Raw genomic sequence first — 17,965 nt, 5'->3', positions numbered from 1 at the left:
ACCTGAACTGGCTCCCCAGCAACAAGAGGATAACCTTCAAGCTCCTCACCCCCGCACATAAGGCACTCCACGACACCGGACCAATGTACCTCAACAGACGACTCAGCCTCTACACCCCCACCCTCCTGCTCTGCTCCGCAGACCACGCCCGCATCCGAAGAGTGATCGCCGGCGGCAGATCATTCTCCCACCTCGCCGCCAAGACGTGGAACACCCTCCCCATCCACCTACCGCAGATCGAAGACCGTCTAACCTTCAGGAGACTCCTCAAGACCTCGCTCTTCGAACAGTAGCAGCACCCCCCCCTCCTGCGCCTTGAGACCCTCATGGGTATGTAGTGCGCTTTACAAATGCTATGATTAATTGAGAGTACTTACACTGAGGTTCCATTTTGTAATAGAATGGCGCTCTTACTATTCTTACACCCGTGTCTTGAGTGTTTTTGTATTTTACTACTCTTCTCCGATTTTATTTAACTTCCTAGCACCTTTCTGGTTGCCTTGGTGCACTCCACACCACTATTCTTTTACAGTCATTTGAAACACTCTGTGACTCATTTCTGCTTGGCGTCTGTCTCCCAATAGCACGCTGGATTTTCTATGCACAGATCTCTTTTGATGCATGACACCATCATACCGGCCGAAAAGAAACAATTACTTTTCTTGTTAGTCTCCAATAACGGGCGTGTGTATACTATCTCCCTAAATATTTTATTTGCAGTTCTGTGTTACATTTGTAAGTGGTGTTTAGTTAGTTAATGTGGGAGTAAAGTGTCTATGTAATACTTATGGAGCTCCTTAGCTTTCTTTGAGGTTCTTTGAAACCAGCAGGGCAGGGAAACTCAACCCCGATAAGCATCAAGTAATATATTCAAAGCTTGTTTGAATTGGAATGGGAGGAAGGAAGAAACAAGCTTGGCAGCGAAGGGAATGCTTTGCAGCCAAATGAACGGATGCCATGGGCTTCATTTACGTCGCAGTAAGCAGCTTCTTTCTGCTGTGGTGCGGAATTTTTGCAAGAGTGGCTGTTGCTAAACCCCAATGCATGAAGGACAGGGCACCTAGCTTCACTTTTTGGGGGTTTCCAGAAACCCCAGACACCTTAAGATTGTCCCGAAAATGAAAGAGCGCTTCTTCCAGTATGTTGTATTTATCTATTTATCCCCCACTAGAGCACTAGGGGGCATATGTACAAACCCCTATTGCCACGGGAACTTCACTATTTGTGATATTCCCTTGGCGATAAGGGCTTCGCCTTATTTACAAGGCAGCGTTAAGCCACTTAATGTGGCTAAACGCTACATTGTAAATAAAGCCCCCTTTCATGCAATGCTTACAGGGCCGGACTGGCTGTAGCGGGCACTGGGCATGTCCCCGGTGGGCTGCTAGGGTGGGGGCTGGTTCTGGGCCCCTGCGGGCCGCTCTTGTTACCGGGCTGGCAATATCGGCCCTTTGTAGCAAAATAGGCCGAAACTGGCCCTATCAACCAGCTAGGTGGGGGCCGGCCGAGCAGTTTGCCAGGGCCGGTTTCGGTTCCCTTTCCGGCCCTGAATGCTTAGCGTGAAAGGAGAGGGCAATGGGTGTTGCGGTGGGCATTCTGCTGCAATACCCATTGATTTTGATGCTGTCCCCTATTTACAAGGGCAGCGCAAATAGGAGGCAGCGCCAAAATTAAGAGCAGGAAACACCTGGTCTTAACTTGTCAAAACAAGGAGAAATGCTTTATTTCACCTCGTTTTTTGCTTTTTCCATGTGTGCTGCCTTGTGCAGCACACATGGAAAAAGCATAACGCCTTGGATTGTTTATGTTCAGGAAGGTGATGCTTCCTGCACATAAACAATATTTTAAAAAGAAATGCCATTTTGTAACTTCCACACATGGAAATGACAAAACGGCATTTCAAGATTGTTTATGTGTAGGAAGGTTCCCCTTCCTGCACATAAACAATCTTCCCCCTGCAACGCAGACATCCTTGCACTGTGGTGCAAGGGTGCCTGCGTAGGCGCTAGGCTGCTAAGTGTAGCACCAGCGCAGGGGGAAATGCAAGGCTGCACCACATTCTTGTAAATACAATGCAGCCCTGCATTTCTGAAGTGGAGGAGTGAGGCGTTAAGCCAAGGAGGCTAACGCCTCACTCCGTCACTTGTGTTGTAAATATCCCCCTAAACAGACTCATCAGAAAATCAGAGTAGCTGATGGTGTTAAATAAGGCGGGTAAACAGAGTGGGGCTCTTAGGAAATCCGTTGATTTTAGGCAGATTCCATATTTCCAGCATACAATGAATGAGGTTAGATATCATCTGTGAAAAGGTTAAATGAATTCTCCAATAAGGGTGGTGACCTATTCCCAATTCAACAATAGAGCAAGCCTAACAAAATACACTTTCAGTCGAAGAAACAGAATTCACAAGTATTTCACATAGCGAGGGCGCGTCTTTCGACTAATAAAATGGCCGTGACGTCTGCGCTGCCATCGGCGCGTCCGTCATGCGTCCGGGGCCTTCAAGCAATGCTTAATTTGAGCGGGTGCTTTCTGGTGCTGAGCACTGGCGCTCAGTTGGTTTCCGGTGCTTGGCACCAGCACCTAATTGTCAACACCACCCTTAGGGCAGTCTGCCACAAGGTGGCGTTGCACATGTAATTTAGAGATGAGCAGTATAACAGTTGTTTAGGAAAACAATAGACATTAAACAATTGCTAATGCCTGCCTCCCCAGCCATTCCTTTATCTTTGGGGACCTGGAATAATCTGAACTGTCGCATTTACATGCGAGAGAGAACGTTAGTAGTTGTCTGGGCGCTCAGGGATGACAGGGGCGACGGATGGTGCAAGCTGCAGTGGTCTCCTGGTCAGAGCCCTGGCACTTCATATTTTACAAATTAAGCACTGCCAAGGCTTGAAGAAGCTTACAATAATTCAAAGTAACCGAGCCATTTGTGGATTCTGTAGCCCTGTCAAGCCCCTTCTTCTCTACCAGGCAGAGAGAGTTAACGTAAATGTTGTTTACAGCTCACATATGCAGATAAGTAACCACGCACTGATTATTTCATATTGTGCCCTGCAACTCGAGCCAGGAGATCAAACACCCCCTTTGTCTGAATGAAGCTGTAGAATTAACAGATCTATTATGCAGGAGGCGCGCTGCTAATATTTCACGGGGAGGGCTGGATAATTCAACAGGTCATAGAAGATGGCGGGCTGCCAGGTACCCCTTGGAGGAAACGCCACTCAGAGACGAGATTTAGAAGGCTTGCGTTGCAGCTAGGGGAGGGGGTCATTTCCTCAGCCCTAACAGCATGGTATACGTTTCCTCTACAGGTGTCCTCGGACTGCCAGTCACAGGGCGGGTGTGCGCAGCCTGTGTCTGGCCTCCGAGGCTGGCTTCTGCGCAACTGCTCCCACACAGCACTCCCCTCAGATTACCACTCCAAGACTCCACCGCGGCAGGATCACAGACCCCAGCTCCTGCAGACACGTCCTGAGGCGGAACTCATCCGGACAGAGACCGTCTCCGGCCGAGGCGCTCCATGGCAATACTTATCGGTGCCAGTGGGGGGCTCCCCTGCGCAAATCCTTCAGCCTAAAGTAAGAAATAATTGAATGTTTTGGTATATCTGGGGACCGTGCATGTTTATGCATTCAATGACTTTAACTAACCCAGACAGGATGTGGGTTAAGGGCTAGAGCGGCTGACTTTGAAGCTGAGGAACGAGGTTCCAGTCTCGGCGTCGGCTCAAGCATCCTGTGATTCTGGGCAAATCACTTGTTAATCTCCCCGTGCCTAAAAAAAGGAATGTGTCTGTATGTAATGCAACTGGTGCTCATGTAAAGCGCTCTGATACCTTCGGGTCGAGTTGGCGCCATATACAACTGCACCAAAAAAATACAAGAAGATGATACAAAAGAAGATAATGTGTACTTGCGAAACTCTGCCGCTTTTTAGAGGTCGAATTTCAATTTTCTAAAGAATAAATGCATTTTTTTAACGGAAAAATCATTTTACACCTGTTCAGGTTAATCGGAAATGAAAACATTGCACTTGTTGTTAACCACTCAAATCTTCAACTTTGTGATCTTAAAATGCGATATGCAGTTTTCTCTTGAAAACATGCACCACTCAGCGTGCCCAGAATCCGACTGGGACAGAGAGTGGCTGCGAGAGCAAGTGCCGGTAAAAAAATGTAAAAAATCCACGAGTGAATAAGTTGGTTGGTGGAATTACTGCGCGCTTTTTCATTCCCGATGCCCCATTCACCTCTGTACAACGCTCCGAGGCCCCTGGGAGAATGACAACAGATTTCGCAAGACTGACTGGAAAGGCTGGAAGCAGCGTCCATTCTAAAGTGAAAATGAGTGACCCTCACGCTTGAGTGAAGTATCCGATGCCAGTCAGCGCCATCAGTCGCTGTTACCGCCACACTAGTAAGTGCCCGCTGAGCCCACCTGCCAGAAATGGGAAACTGAGCTAAACGGTGTGTCCTATTAGGAATGAGTGGGCATCACCACAGCAGGAAAGTGCCAGCACTCACTCAACCTGGAATCAAGCTTTGTAAGCTCAGGCCAAGACGTCTAGACCTATACAGGCACGATTAGTCAACACTGCTTTCGGCACTGTTACTGTTACCAGGGCTTTAAGTGGGCCGGGTCTGAGCACCGGCAGTTTTTTAAAGGGGGCCTCGAAACGGGTCTCTATCGGGCTCTGTTTTTGAGCCCTGGCACTGGCGGTCAATTTTCCCCCGGACTGCAGTGACAGCAGGCACATTGATGTGCGCCTGTCCACACTGCTCCATTCTCACTAGTGGAGAAGTTACGGCATGACGTCGTGCCAGGTGAGCATGTAGGGGAAGGGAAATCCTTTAAAAAGAGTAATTTTCTCTCTGGATTTCCCTTCTCTTTTTGAAACTAAGGAGCAGCAACATTGTTGTGGTGTCACCGGGGCTTTAAGTTGAAACTTTTTCAAAACTATATATGAGCCATAGTTGCTGCTTACTTATTTTATGCAACTAACAACCATTGACAAAGCCAATAGTCCTGACTTGTTGTAGGTATAACGTGACTTGTTGTATCATATATCTGGATGCAATGACAGAAACAGCAAAATACAAGTCGGGCGGGACAATATGCTAGGGCACAGAATTTTAGCTTACAGGTTTTTAAGCCACGCCCTTAATTACATTGGCGACGCCCCTTTGAGAGACCCCTCAGTTTTTTCATCCCGCTTAAAGCCCTGCCTGTATCCATTAACACTGCTACCCACTGGCATCCTGAAACCGACCACACCTGCATCTAAACCAATGCCTCTGGTTTACAAAGCGCTTTGAGATCACAGCAAGGGCTAGAAATAGCGCTACTCTGCCAAATTCTCAGGCAATTCTCTTAATACAGTGTTTTACGTATTTGAGTTTCTTTGATAGGATATGAGTAGATAATCTCAATATTTTTTCTGTATCTGGTAGTAGAAAAATCGAGCAGTATTTTATTCATCAGATGAGCCCATCATAAACAAATACATTCATCATTGATAGCTTTAGGGACTATGGATGTTGTTCTGGATAGTTTTAGCAGAATGTCCACAGTCAGGGCTCATTTTAGGTGCAGTCACTGAACTAGAGAGATGTGAGGGTTCTAAAATGAAAAGAGAAAATAAACTAATGTGTTTCAAGAATGGGGAGGTGTGCTGCCCCCCCCCTTGAAAATGATGTATGTAAAGGAAATGCATTTAAACACATTAAATGATGTGTGAAAAGTAATGATAAATTATGTTTATTTACACGTTTGCTCATTTAATCACAGGTTACTTTAAAATTGGCATTATTCATTTAAATTCAGCCAGCTGTTCAACAAGGATTTGTGATGGTGCAGATTCTAATAGCTTTTCAGAGAACCTACACCAGAGAAAAATGCTTTAGTAGCCCAAAAATCAAAAATGAGAATATATAGTAAAAAGAAACAAGCATTTACAGTGCAAAAGATCACGCATCTGCAAGAGTTAGAGCTGTTGGTGCTGTACATGACAATGGGGAATATTTACAGGAAAGTGGCAATAGCGTGTTGTGAATCCAAGAAAGCTAACAACACGTACCACCACTTTAGAAACACAGGGCTGCAGCATATTTTCTAGAATTTGGTGCAGCCCTGCATTTCCCCTTGCTGTGGCCCTTAATTTTGCAGCCTAGCGTCAACGCAGGCACCCTTGCACCATAGTACAAGGGTGCCTGTGGTGAGGGGAAGAATGTTTATTTGCAGGAAAAACAAACATTGGCTTGTTTATGTGCCTAAGCAGCACACATGAAAATACCCAAAACAAGGAGAAATAAAGCATTTCTCCTTGTTTCCCCTGCCACAACACCCATTGGACACCCCTTTCACGCTAAGTGTTGCATGAAACATTGTCAGACATTCACAAACAGTCACAGATCTGGGTTTAATCCATCGTTATTTTGCTCACCATGCCATTCCAGTCTGCACCCAGCCATATGCAAATCAGCCTTGACCCTGTACCCCATGGGAACAGTCCATACCGAACTGCCAGGCCAGGTCCTTCCTGAACTGGAAAACAAGCATCCTGGGACCGGTTTCAGGGCATCACCCCTCATCAGCCAGGCAAGCTAGAAACAAGTGGCGTAGCAAGCATGGTACCCACGCCTGGGCATACCCTTCCTACTTAGGGTGAAAATGCAACACAAAAAGTTGATGGACGGAATGTTGAACATTGTCAAACATTCACCCCCAGTCACAGATATGGGTTTAATCCATTGTTATTTTGCTCACCATGCCATTCCACTTTGGAACCAGCCATATGCAAATCAGCCTTGACCCTGCACCCCATGGGAACAGTCCAGCCCGAACTGCCAGGCCAGGTCCTCCCAGGACCAGTAAACAAGGATCCTGGGACCAGTTTCGAGGCATCACTCTTCATCTGCCAGGCTAGCTTGAAACCGGTGGCGTAGCAAACACGGGACCCTTGTTTTGTAATCGTAATGTTGATAATCTGGCACTTTCATTTGTGATTATGTTGTCAGCTGGCCTAACAAATCTGTAAAGTATCTCACAATCCCTTGCTGCCTAAAACAATTTATGTAGTGTTTCAGTCAGGACTTAAGAGTTCAGGTCATGTTGCTTTAGGCAGTTGAAGTTCCGCTCTCTCTACTGGCCTGTAACGCATACATATACTTGAGGAATGATTTTTTTAAGCACTCCTCTTGGGTATTTGATTTAAACAACCCACAATCCTTTCTAATTCTTGCCTAGGCAGCGCATGCTCTGCATTCGCTGTCTCTTCAAGACATGCTGTATCTAGAATGTGAGATTGAAGCACCTCCCATCATATTCAATGGTGCCTGTTACTGGCCTTCATAAATACATGCTTTTGTTTGGTGAATATGCTTAATAATCCCTCTTTTTGTACTTTTGTAACCTCCCATGAATTGTATTGTATTGTATTGTGATTTGTAAAGCGCGATTGCTGCCCAAATGGGCGTCCAAGCGCTAGAGCATGGATAGCCGAGCTGAGGGTGGCGGAGACTGAGATTTAAGTGGGCCTGGCAAACAGAAAGGTTTTCAGTTGTTTGCGGAATGAGAGTAGGTTAGGGTTGGACCGGATTTGTAGTGGGAGTGAGTTCCACATTTTAGCGGCCTTTAAGGAAAACATCCTTCCTCCGGTCCTAGCTCTCCGTACTCTTGGGACTACGGCCAGAAAGGCCTCCGTGGACCGAAGGGGTCTATTAGGGTGGTATTGAGTGACCAGTTTGTTAATGATCGCTGGACCCGACTTCCAGAAAGCTCGGTGGGCAATACATAGTGCCTTGAAAGCCACTCTCTGTCTCACTGGGAGCCAGTGTAGGCTGCTCAGTGCGGGTTTAGCAGACTGTGTCCTTGGAATCTGTAGCAGGGCGCGGGCTGCGCAGTTCTGGACCACCTGTAGCTTTCGCATGGACGTCTCAGGGGCTCCCACATACAGGGCGTTGTTTGAATCCAGCCGGGACTGAATCAGGCCCTGAACTGCCACTTGTTTGGCTTCCATTGGGAGGAGGGGGAGGACTTTCCTTAGAGTTCTGAGTAAGCCAAAACAGATGGCGGATAGTTTTGTAGCCTGGGTGGAGAAGGAGAGGTTTTTGTCCAGCCATACTCCTAAGCTTTTTACGCTTTCTTTGGGAGTGGGAGGGGTGCCCAGACACCCAGGCCACATGGAGGGAAGTGACGTGGGTGATGCGGGACCTAAGAGCATGAGCTCGGGTTTATCTCCATTAAGTTTCAAAGAGGAGCATGTCATCCACTTTTTAATGTCCTCTAGGCAGTTCATCAGACTTCCTGAGGTGTGACCGGCGCCTTCCTGAGTCATTGAAACCACTAGCTGGGTATCGTCAGCATATGATACAATTTTTATACCCGAGGGTTCGACGAGTCCAGCCAGTGGTTGCATATAGACATTGAAGAGCGCAGGGCTTAGTGAAGAGCCCTGCGGTACTCCACAGTTCAGGGGTTTTCTGGCTGATATTGTGTCCCCGTCGAAGATCTGGAAGGATCTATTGTGCAAGAATGAATCAAGCCATCTTAGAGCATCGCCTCCGACACCGATGTTGCGCAGACGGTTCAGCAAGGTGGCATGGCTGACCGTGTCGAAGGCTGCGCTTAGATCAAGGAGGATCACTGCCACTGATCCTCCCTGGTCTAGTATCCTTCGGGACTCTTCGGTGACTGCCAGCAAGGCGGTTTCAGTACCGTGTTTGGGCCTGAATCCTGTCTGGGATGGGTCAAGGAGTGCATGGCTTTCCAGAAATTGTGTCAGTTGGGTATTTATGTACTTCTCCAGTACCTTACTTACCCAGGGAAGTAGTGAGATTGGGCGGTAGCTGGAGTGATCTTCTGGGTTGAGGGTGGGCTTTTTCAGCAGAGCCCGTACCATAGCTCTCTTCCATCCATTGGGTACTGTGCAGGAGGATATGGATGAGTTGAGGAGCTCTAGCACCACGGGAAGAATGGCTTGGCTTGCTTGGAGCAATATTTCTGGTGGGGCAGGGTCAAGGGGAGAGCCAGATTTAACTTGGCGTGCCAGTTGTTGCAATGTCTCCAGGTTTAGTGGGGGGAAGTGGTCCAGCGTTGGCTGTCCTGGGGAGGGGGAATTAGTCGGAGAAGTCTGATTGGGTGTTATTGAGTTGTTGGCAGCTGTAGGGAAGGCGGAATAGATCTGAGTGACTTTGTTATGGAAGAAGTCTGCAAGTTCATTGCATTGTTCTAGCGTTTTCGGGACTGGGGGGGCAGTGTTGACGGTAATGCATTTTTTGACCAGGTGGAAAATTTCCTTGGGTTTTGATTTTGCTGCCATTATTTGGTCTGCGAAGTAGGAGGCCTGGGCCGCCCTAACCCCATTTCTGTAGGCCTTAATAGCCTCTTTGTATTGGGTTTTTTTTTCTGGGAGAAAGTCTAGTCGCCAGGCTCTCTCTTTTTTCCTGCAGAGGCGTTTTAGGTCTCTCAGGGAATCTGAGAACCAAGGAGCAGATTTGTGTGACCTCTTGGGAATGGATTTCCGTAGAGGAAGGATCGTGTCCAGTGATTCCCTGATCCAACCCTCATAGTTGTTATTTGCTTGGTTGGGGTTTGTGCAGGGAGGTGGGCGAGAACATTCAAGGTTAGTTGTCCATGGCTCTATGAGAAGTTTTTTCCAGTTTCTCTTGGTAATGGGATGGGGGGTCAGTGAAGGAGGCTTGGTGGTAGACCAGGTGAGTGGGACAAGAAAGTGGTCTGACCATGGGAGGCAGATAGGTTGTCCGACCATTACTTGGAGCAGTTGCTAAAAATTGGGTCAAGTAAGTTCCCCTTTTCATGGGTGGGGGATCTCACCAACTGGATCAGTTGTAAGGCTGCTAGGTCCTCTGTTAGTTCCCTGGCAGCAAGGTCTGTAGGGGAGTTAAAATGTAAGTTGAGATCTCCTAGAACCGTATAGTTGGCCGAGGTTAGAAGTCGATTAGCGATGATATCTGGGAGAGATTTGTGGAACAGCTTTCCTGGGTCTGGGGGGCGATATATCAGGGTGCCAGAGAAGGAGCTGTTCGCTGTGGTCTATGCTGAATGCTAGGCTCTCGCACTCAGGAATAGCTTCAGTAGTAGTGCGGCAACCGAACTTATCTTTTAGGATGATAGCCAGGCCTCCGCCTCTTCCCTTGGTCCGGTCTAGTCTGTGGATTTGGAACCCGGGGGTAGGGCTGAGACTATGTCTGGCTCTGAATGAGACATGAGCCATGTGTCGGTCAGAAAGATAACGTCTGGGTTGTAGTTTTCTAGTAAAAGACATATTTGTGTGCTGTGCCGAGGAAGGGATCGACAGTTTAACAGGTACATCTGGTATTCCTGGGACGTGGCAGGCGACTCAATGGTGTCAAAGGAGTGTTTGCAGCCAGGGCATTGGATGGGAAGTTCGACTGGGAGGAAGGAGAGCGGGCATTGCGCCATGGTAGAGGGCCTAATCTTTTTTATGGCAGCCGAGCTGTAGGTCCTGACCTGGGTGGGGTGAGGGGCAGGGGGCGTGGCCCCTGGTCCTGTCAGGTCGCGGGCGGGCGCGGATGGGCTTGCCTTTGGCGCGTCTTCGGCGCACCGCCGGCGCGCCCGCTGCGCCCGTCCGCTGCGCCTCCGGAAGCAGCACATTCTTAAATGTCGTAGGCGGTGGGGGGAGGGGGGTGTGGCCTAACTCAGTGGGCGTTGCCCGGGGGGGGTCATGGCGGCTGTCCTCAACCCGCTTCAGCGCCTGACTCGGCTGCGCGGGGGGTCAATCACCAAGGGAGCAGTAGGTAGGGTTATTGGGTGTTACAGGTTTAAACATTGAGAGCGTTCAGTAGAGTATCGTGAGACATATTGCAATGATCGGCAGTGGGGTGGACTAAGCAGAGGAGAATAAAAAAACAGTATAACAGGGTGTATAACAGAAAGGGGATATAGCATAACGAACATTCCTGGATAAAAATGAAATAAGATGGAAAGCGTCACAGTAAAAAAGCATAATCGTAACGGTATAAAAGGAAGTGCAAATATAAAAACATTGTAAACTGAGTGAGAACAAAAAGCTGTTAGCCCGGAGGGGGCTGGAGAATAGAGGGAAGTAGAGAATGAGGAAGAAAATATTATGGAAGGGGTATAGGTAGTAGGGTGGTTCAAAAGGAGAGTCAGTGGGATGGGCGATAAAAATAGAGGGAGGTGGTAAAGGTAGGGAAATGGAAATACGTGGTGTAATTGAGTAGGAAGAAGAAATGGTTAAAAGGTGGAATAAAAGAGGGAAAGAAGAGAAAGGGAAGTAAGTGGAAAGAGGAAGTTATAATTATGGATAGCGGGGGTAATGCATGCTAAAAAAGAGTATGTGGGAGAGAGGGACATATCAAGATGCAGTCGCTTAATATAGAGAATTTAGATTGAAAAGGAGTGACATATAAATTAAGAGAACATGATCAAAGTACAATATTTAAATGGAGTAAGGACCCGTGATAATGAGCAGTAATAACAATTATAGAATTAGAGGCGAAGAGAGATATGCAGTGTAGGTTTGAGGGGGAACGACAATGAAAATAATAGATTTAAACATAGTAGCATCAATCTAAATTAATAAAGTACCCAAAGTGAACAGCAGTGCAATAATAATCTGAACATAAATTTGTAAAGTGCACAAGGTAATAAGGTAGAGAGTGTTAAGGGTTGTGGGACGAAGGATTTAGTGATAAAAAAGTGGTGTCAGGGCTACTTTCAAGATGGCTGCTGAATTCGTGTAGGTGATGTTAGTCCTTTCACAGTGTCTATAACTCCGATGGGCAGGGGGGAGTGACAAAATGGAGTCTTAGTTAACAATGTTGATTGCCCGAGAGTAAACAAGACAAAATGAGTTCCAATTAGATTAGATTGTCATGAGGGAGAAAAAAAAAAAGTAAGAGTAAAAAATAGTGCAAAAATCGAACTATGACCAAATATTTCTGGGAAGTGGGGTGTGGGATCATAAGCTTCTAGTTCGGGATTCAATTTCAAAGGTAAATATGGGAGCGAACTGCAAGTATCCTGGTGCTCCTGTCGCTGAGATCCCGCAGACTTACCGATGCTTACTCATCTCGCGGTATAGGGTTGGAGAGAGGGGTATGCGGCGCTTGGCACAGATTGCACACAGTGCAAAGCCTCAAAAAAACAGCGTTTCGGACCAAAGCAACAGGCGCACAGGCTCGACTGGGATGGAGGCGCAACAGCAGGGGGTTCGGCGCCCAGTGAACAACAGTCACCTCCTCAAGGTGCCTCCTCAAGCCGCCGCGTGCAATCTCTCCAAATCGGCAGCGGCAGATCGAAGCAAGCTCCGGGCGTCGTCGAAGGAGCCAAATTAGGACCAGAGCTCCAAAGAACCAAGCTCCTCGACACGGGAGCAGAGAGCCAGCAACTCCCGAGTGGGAAACACAGGGAGCTCCGATGTCCGGGAGGCACCGCCAGAGACCATCTCAGGCTCTGAGCAGCCTGTGCAGCGCGAAAGGGGGGCCGAGGCAGAGACGATCGGGACGGACCGCGGGATCCTCCAGCCTCGGGAAATGAAAGCAGTCCGGAGTGGGGGGGGGGGGTCAGCCCCGCACCGTCATGGGCGCAGACCGCAGCGAGAAACAGCCCGGAGCTGAACAGCCGATCAGGACTGGACTGTGGGCTCCCCCGGCATCGAGCGATGGGAGCTGCAGTTTGGTGAGAGGAGCCAGCTCTGCGGCGTCATGTGCGAGATCGCTCCCGGTGGTAGCGGCTGCAGTGGGGGTCCTCGGGCACCACGTAGATCGTCGTCTCGTCCCAGGAGTTCGGTGGAGGAAGAAAAACACGGTGAGTTTTCCCCGTGAGTCCAAACTATTTGTTTGAGGACTGCTCCTGCTACATGTGCTCTTACTCTTTCTGTTATTTACCTCTGTGAGCACTTTTTCAAAAGTTTGCCTGCCTCTGCTCGTGTTTTTGCAGGTTTTATGAAAGGTTTGCCGTGCTTGATTAATTTAATACCGAGAACTTCCAACTTCCAAGCTCACAGCGCCATCTACTACACCTTTGCCCCCCCACCCCACACTTGCACCGAGGAATGCTGACTGGATTGAAAGTCATACATTGAAATAATGGTGTAGCCGAGTCACTGCACAGATAGTCTGCCATCGCAGTGCTTCGCTTCGGATTCGGCTCTGCCATTATTTCATTTTACGCAAAGTTGATGGACAGAATGCAGAACAATGTCATACATTCACCCCAGTACAGAGATCTGGGCCTAAATCCATTGTTTTTTTGCTCACCATGCCATTTGCTCTCCACACCACTGGAGTCAAGCTATCCTGGCTGAAGACGGCTGATAGAAACCGGTCCTAGGATGCTTGATTCCGGTCCAGTAAAGACATGGCTTGGCAGTTCGGGCTGGACGGTTCCCATGAGGCACAGGGTCAAGGCTGACCAACTTAGAAACAATAATCCCTTTTCATGTGACTATCTAAAAATGCAGAGTTTTGTAGTGGAGTCAGTTGTCGCTGTGGTACTGCGCAAACACAAGTACTCATCCCTTCCGCTGGCTACCAGTGTTAGAAATGGGATTTCTGGTTGGCTGAGGCTTGCGCCAAAGCCATGCAGAAACCACCACTCTAGTTAGGGCAAGGGAGTTACACTCCAAAGATAACCCCTGCTCACACCCTTGGCAACGTGACACGAGCAGTAAGGCTTATCCCGGAGGCAATGTGTAAAGCATTTGCACACGCACTCACCATCAACAACATCCCAGGTCCCCCACAAAAGGAACTCCACAGAAGGTTATATCAAAAATAGCCTTTGTGTTCTCAAAACACATCAGATAGGAATCACACAATATACATTGTGCCATCTGGCACGGGCAGTATTTACAAGGGATTATTTACAAATGCCAGTGCAACGTGGGCCACTGTCAGATTTAGCACTTGGTAAAGAAATAGTAAAATAGATAACTTGGTAAAAGTGAACTAAATCATACACATACAAGTAAAAATAGATCATAGAATGTACAGCCAGTAAACCCTGATAATCACTGTACTTTGCAACAGTCTGTGACATGAAATCCATCATGCACAGTATCCCACAAGTCTAACTATATTAGACCCTAACCACCTAAGTAAACATTACACTAGGGACGTAAATCACACAGGGAAGTATCATCTCCCTAACACAAACCCAAACAGGTAAAACAACCTCCTATGCATAAACCATATCTAGAGGTATCAAAGACAGGGTGCGTAAAACATACTATACACCATACATTTCCTAGCACCCAAAAGCATTAGCACATGAATCACATGAGCACATAAATCACATTAGGGCCTGCGCCCTATAAATGCAACAATCCCCCCCTGGCCAACTGGCCATCTCAAATAAGGGGGCTCAAACGCCCTATGTCCAGAGAGTCAGGGCTGCTGCCTAAGCAGCGAAGGTCAAGGTTGTGCCACTGTGCAAAGCCTAAACGTTGCAGCAGCCCACTACTTGCTGGGCAGCTCAGAGCAATGAATTGGGACATAAACGCTGCAGCTGGCACTAAGTGCTGCACAGCTGTGGAAGGCCAAGGTAGGGGCGAAGGAGTGCGTCTCACTCCTGGATTCAAAAGCACATGTCCCCTAAGAGAAAAGCCTAAACGGTGCAGCTAACCACTACCTGCTGGGCAGCTGGAAAATAAACTGCGGCATGGGCCCTCACTGACCCTTTAGAACAAAACTGCGCCACATGCTGGAGCCCTCTAGGCTCTAGAACACTGGTGTCCCCTAATGACTGCGGGGTAAAGGACAAAATGGGCCCTGGCACAACTGTGCCCTCTGGGGCTCTTTTCAAATCACATGGCCCTTGCTGGAGCCATCTGGCTTGGAAAACTAATGGGGGGCCGGGGGAGCCACCTCGGCTCCTTAAACAAACATGCCCCCAAACGTAGGAGCGGCCCGCTGCAAGACGGGGCCGCTCGAGTGACAACACAGGCCTGGGGCCTCCACGGGCCTCAGGCAACATGGAGCCCCAACTCACCGGAGCTTCCGGAGGCAGTGCGCGGCGCTCTCCTCTCGGCGCGGCACTCTCCTCTCGGCGCAGTGGGGGCAGACACCGGCAATGTGCCTCGAGCCCCCTCCGCTTTTCATGGGAATTCTCTGGCGCCTGCGGGGATCTCCCTTGGTCATGGGAGCCCCGCCCGCGTAGGCACCAGGCTTCACCCAGTCCCCCTCTCCTCGGGACCGGGACTTGTGGGGCGCATCTCGGGCAGCGAGCGGTACTTCCTTCCAGCAAACCGAAGTACCGCCCTGCCCTGACGTCCGGTTTTCTCGGGGGCCCAAAACGAGGTGTAGGCTCCCTCGAGACGACAAATAAACATCGGGGTGGGCACCCAAAATAATTTAAATAGGACTCTGGGCAAAGTTGCGGGGTGGGCACCCGCGCAGATAAAGAATTACATAAGCGGGGTGGTACCCCCTAAAATATCAGCAACACGGGCATAATGCAGGGTAGGCACCTGCACGCCAAGAATAAGCGGAATCAGCGGGGTGGGCACCCGGAAATGCACAAAAGGAGGGGGGATCCCAGGCAGGGGGAATCCCTCTCAAAAGGGCTGCAGCCTCAGCGCTGCGCAGCTCACACACTTTCCTGGGGGACAAGTAGAAAAAAGGCAGCCCAGCGCTTCCAGGGCGCAAAAGGGGGGCGGCCAAAGTCTTTCCTGGGATAGCAAGACAGGCAACCAGGGGTCCCAGAAAAAGAAGTCTTCCAGGGCATCCAGGGGCTGGGCAGGGCCCTGGGAGGCAAGTCTTCCCTGGGCCCCAGCAGCAGCACGCCCCTGGTAGATTCGAGTCAAGGAACAAGAACAAAATCATGGGGTCACAGCCCCTCTTTTATCCACAAGATCCCTTTGTTTCCAAAGGTTCAGGCAAGGGGCGAACCAGATGCAACTGGTTCTTGAGCACTTTGTTTTGCTCAGCCCCTCTGCCTATTCACAGGATGGCTCAGGGGCATCAGACACACCACAGGGGGTGGAGCCAGCATTGCTGAGGGAAGACCCAGCCCTATTCAGGTCCCAGGTGCACTCCTCCCTCCCATCAACATGCAGATCTCTCCATTCACCACCGGGGCAGAACCATCCGGACTCCTGGAGCTAGGCACACCAGCCAGCTCCAGCCAATCACAAGCAAGACAGTCAATTCACATTCACTGCACAGACATGCCAACCTCTAAAAGTCGCTCTTCCACACTAGACACAATAAATCTGTGCATATCATTGCGCAGCATTTAATCTCACGAGTTTGCAGATACCAAACTCGACCCTGCACTCCCCACACATCAGGAACTACCATGGACACACATATTCCCCATGTATTCCTATGGGAGGGCAGGCCAATCTCACCACACGCACTCAGTCTGCGCACGCACTTTACACTGGGACACAGTGTTAAAGTGCGCAAAGACCAGCAATCAATATAATTATGTAATATTAAAAGGCAAAAAGTTAAGGGGTGAACCTGCCAAAAGGGCCAAGTCCAAAAGGTAATAATTAACACGTATGAAAACTAAGGACGTCCCTACCCCCTCCTCACACACACACACTCTCTCCCCACACCACAGACATACACACACAACTCCTTGCTCCTTTGTCTGCCTCAGCCAGTTACATTTAATTAACATTTCGGGGCACGATGTGGAACCTACTTGTGTGCTGTGGACTTTTAAAAACTTTTTTTTATATACTGCTAATTGAAAGCTTAGCCATGGCCTGCTGTATATTTTCTTCCCTGTTGTTATGGGAACTCTTCCTGGTGTGAAATGACTGGTAAACAAGAGCTAGGTTGAAAACCTTGTGTTATGGAGTGCAGCGTGTTAATCCCATGCAGTTTGTATCTAAAGCAAAACTGCATGTCTGAGTCAGGGAAAAGGGGGTGTGGCGAGTTGTTTCACTCTCCGGTGGGTGTGAATGCAGTTTCTAAATGCGGCAGCGCTTCCACTGTACATTTTAGACTTGATACACCATTACCATACTCGCAGACCTGGTCGATTTAATTTAATTTTTCACAGTACTCCCTGTTCCTACGTTTGCCTCAGCCAGTTGCCTCTCACAGACCCATCCCCTACTGTTTTGCATGACTGTATTTTATTTGGATGCAATCAAAAGTGCTTGAAGGCCTCATCAGGGTAGTAAACGCTACATAAATGCAATTAAAAGTGCACGAGAATCAGCAAGAGGCCATTGTCTGCCATCCCTGCAGCCAAAGTGACAATAGCAGTCCAAGTGCAAATGCCTGCGTGCTCCCAACAAAGATTCATACTGCACAAGTTAATAGTGCCGTTTAAAAAAGCCAGGTCCAGTCCATCCTATCTCTCCTGACAGGTGCCTAAAGCAAGAGTAATTGAACAGAAAGTAAACAGTTCACGTGCTGTTCAGATGCTATGTAGGCGATATTGAGAAAAGGGACATTCAAGCTTAAGCTCATTAGGAATTGCAGAATTGTCTGATATTCCACATTTTTGCTGGCATGTGGATAATAAAGCTTTTTCAGGATTACGTTGCATTCATCATGACTGTGACTGCAATTTATATAAAAAAAAATTGAAACAAAATGATCGCGTATGTGTTCATATTTTATTTAGAAGCTGTTTCTAAGCAGCAGATTCTAATTTGCAGCTCTTATTTCAAAGCTGTTTAAATAACATCGTTGGTACTTGGTTTAAAAACGGACATTTTATTAATTCCTTTAATGCCTTCTCTGTGTTTGTATATTGCTGTCCTTCTGTGCCCCTCATGTGATGTCGAATTAGTCCTCCAATTTTTTTGTGAAATGCCCCGCTTTTTTGCTTTCAAAATCTGGTCACCCTAATGAGTGCTGGGTCTCAAGATGACCTGTGTGCACATAACCACCTAAAGCGAGAGGTATGTGGTAGGGTATTAACCTTTTTTAACATTGATATATACCATTCTTTAGAAAAAAATGCTTGTATTTTGCTCTGTAAAACA

The 17,965-nt window shown here is 48.3% G+C and overlaps 1 pseudogene across 1 annotated transcript in view; it reads left to right on the top strand.

Moving 5' to 3' along the window:
• Window positions 1-3,493: 3,493 nt before the first annotated feature.
• LOC144797765 (leucine-rich repeat and immunoglobulin-like domain-containing nogo receptor-interacting protein 1 pseudogene) overlaps window positions 3,494-17,965 on the top strand; it is a 181,054-nt pseudogene continuing 166,582 nt past the window's right edge. Inside the window, exon 1 of the transcript XR_013603459.1 lies at window positions 3,494-3,585. The product of XR_013603459.1 is annotated as a leucine-rich repeat and immunoglobulin-like domain-containing nogo receptor-interacting protein 1 pseudogene (transcript). The remainder of the gene's footprint in view (window positions 3,586-17,965) is intronic.

Source organism: Lissotriton helveticus, chromosome 12 (assembly GCF_964261635.1).
Source record: "Lissotriton helveticus chromosome 12, aLisHel1.1, whole genome shotgun sequence".
Classification (NCBI taxonomy): Eukaryota; Metazoa; Chordata; class Amphibia; order Caudata; family Salamandridae; genus Lissotriton; species Lissotriton helveticus.
Note: the sequence above shows the minus strand (reverse complement) of the source record. Positions and strands in the feature narration are given on the sequence as shown.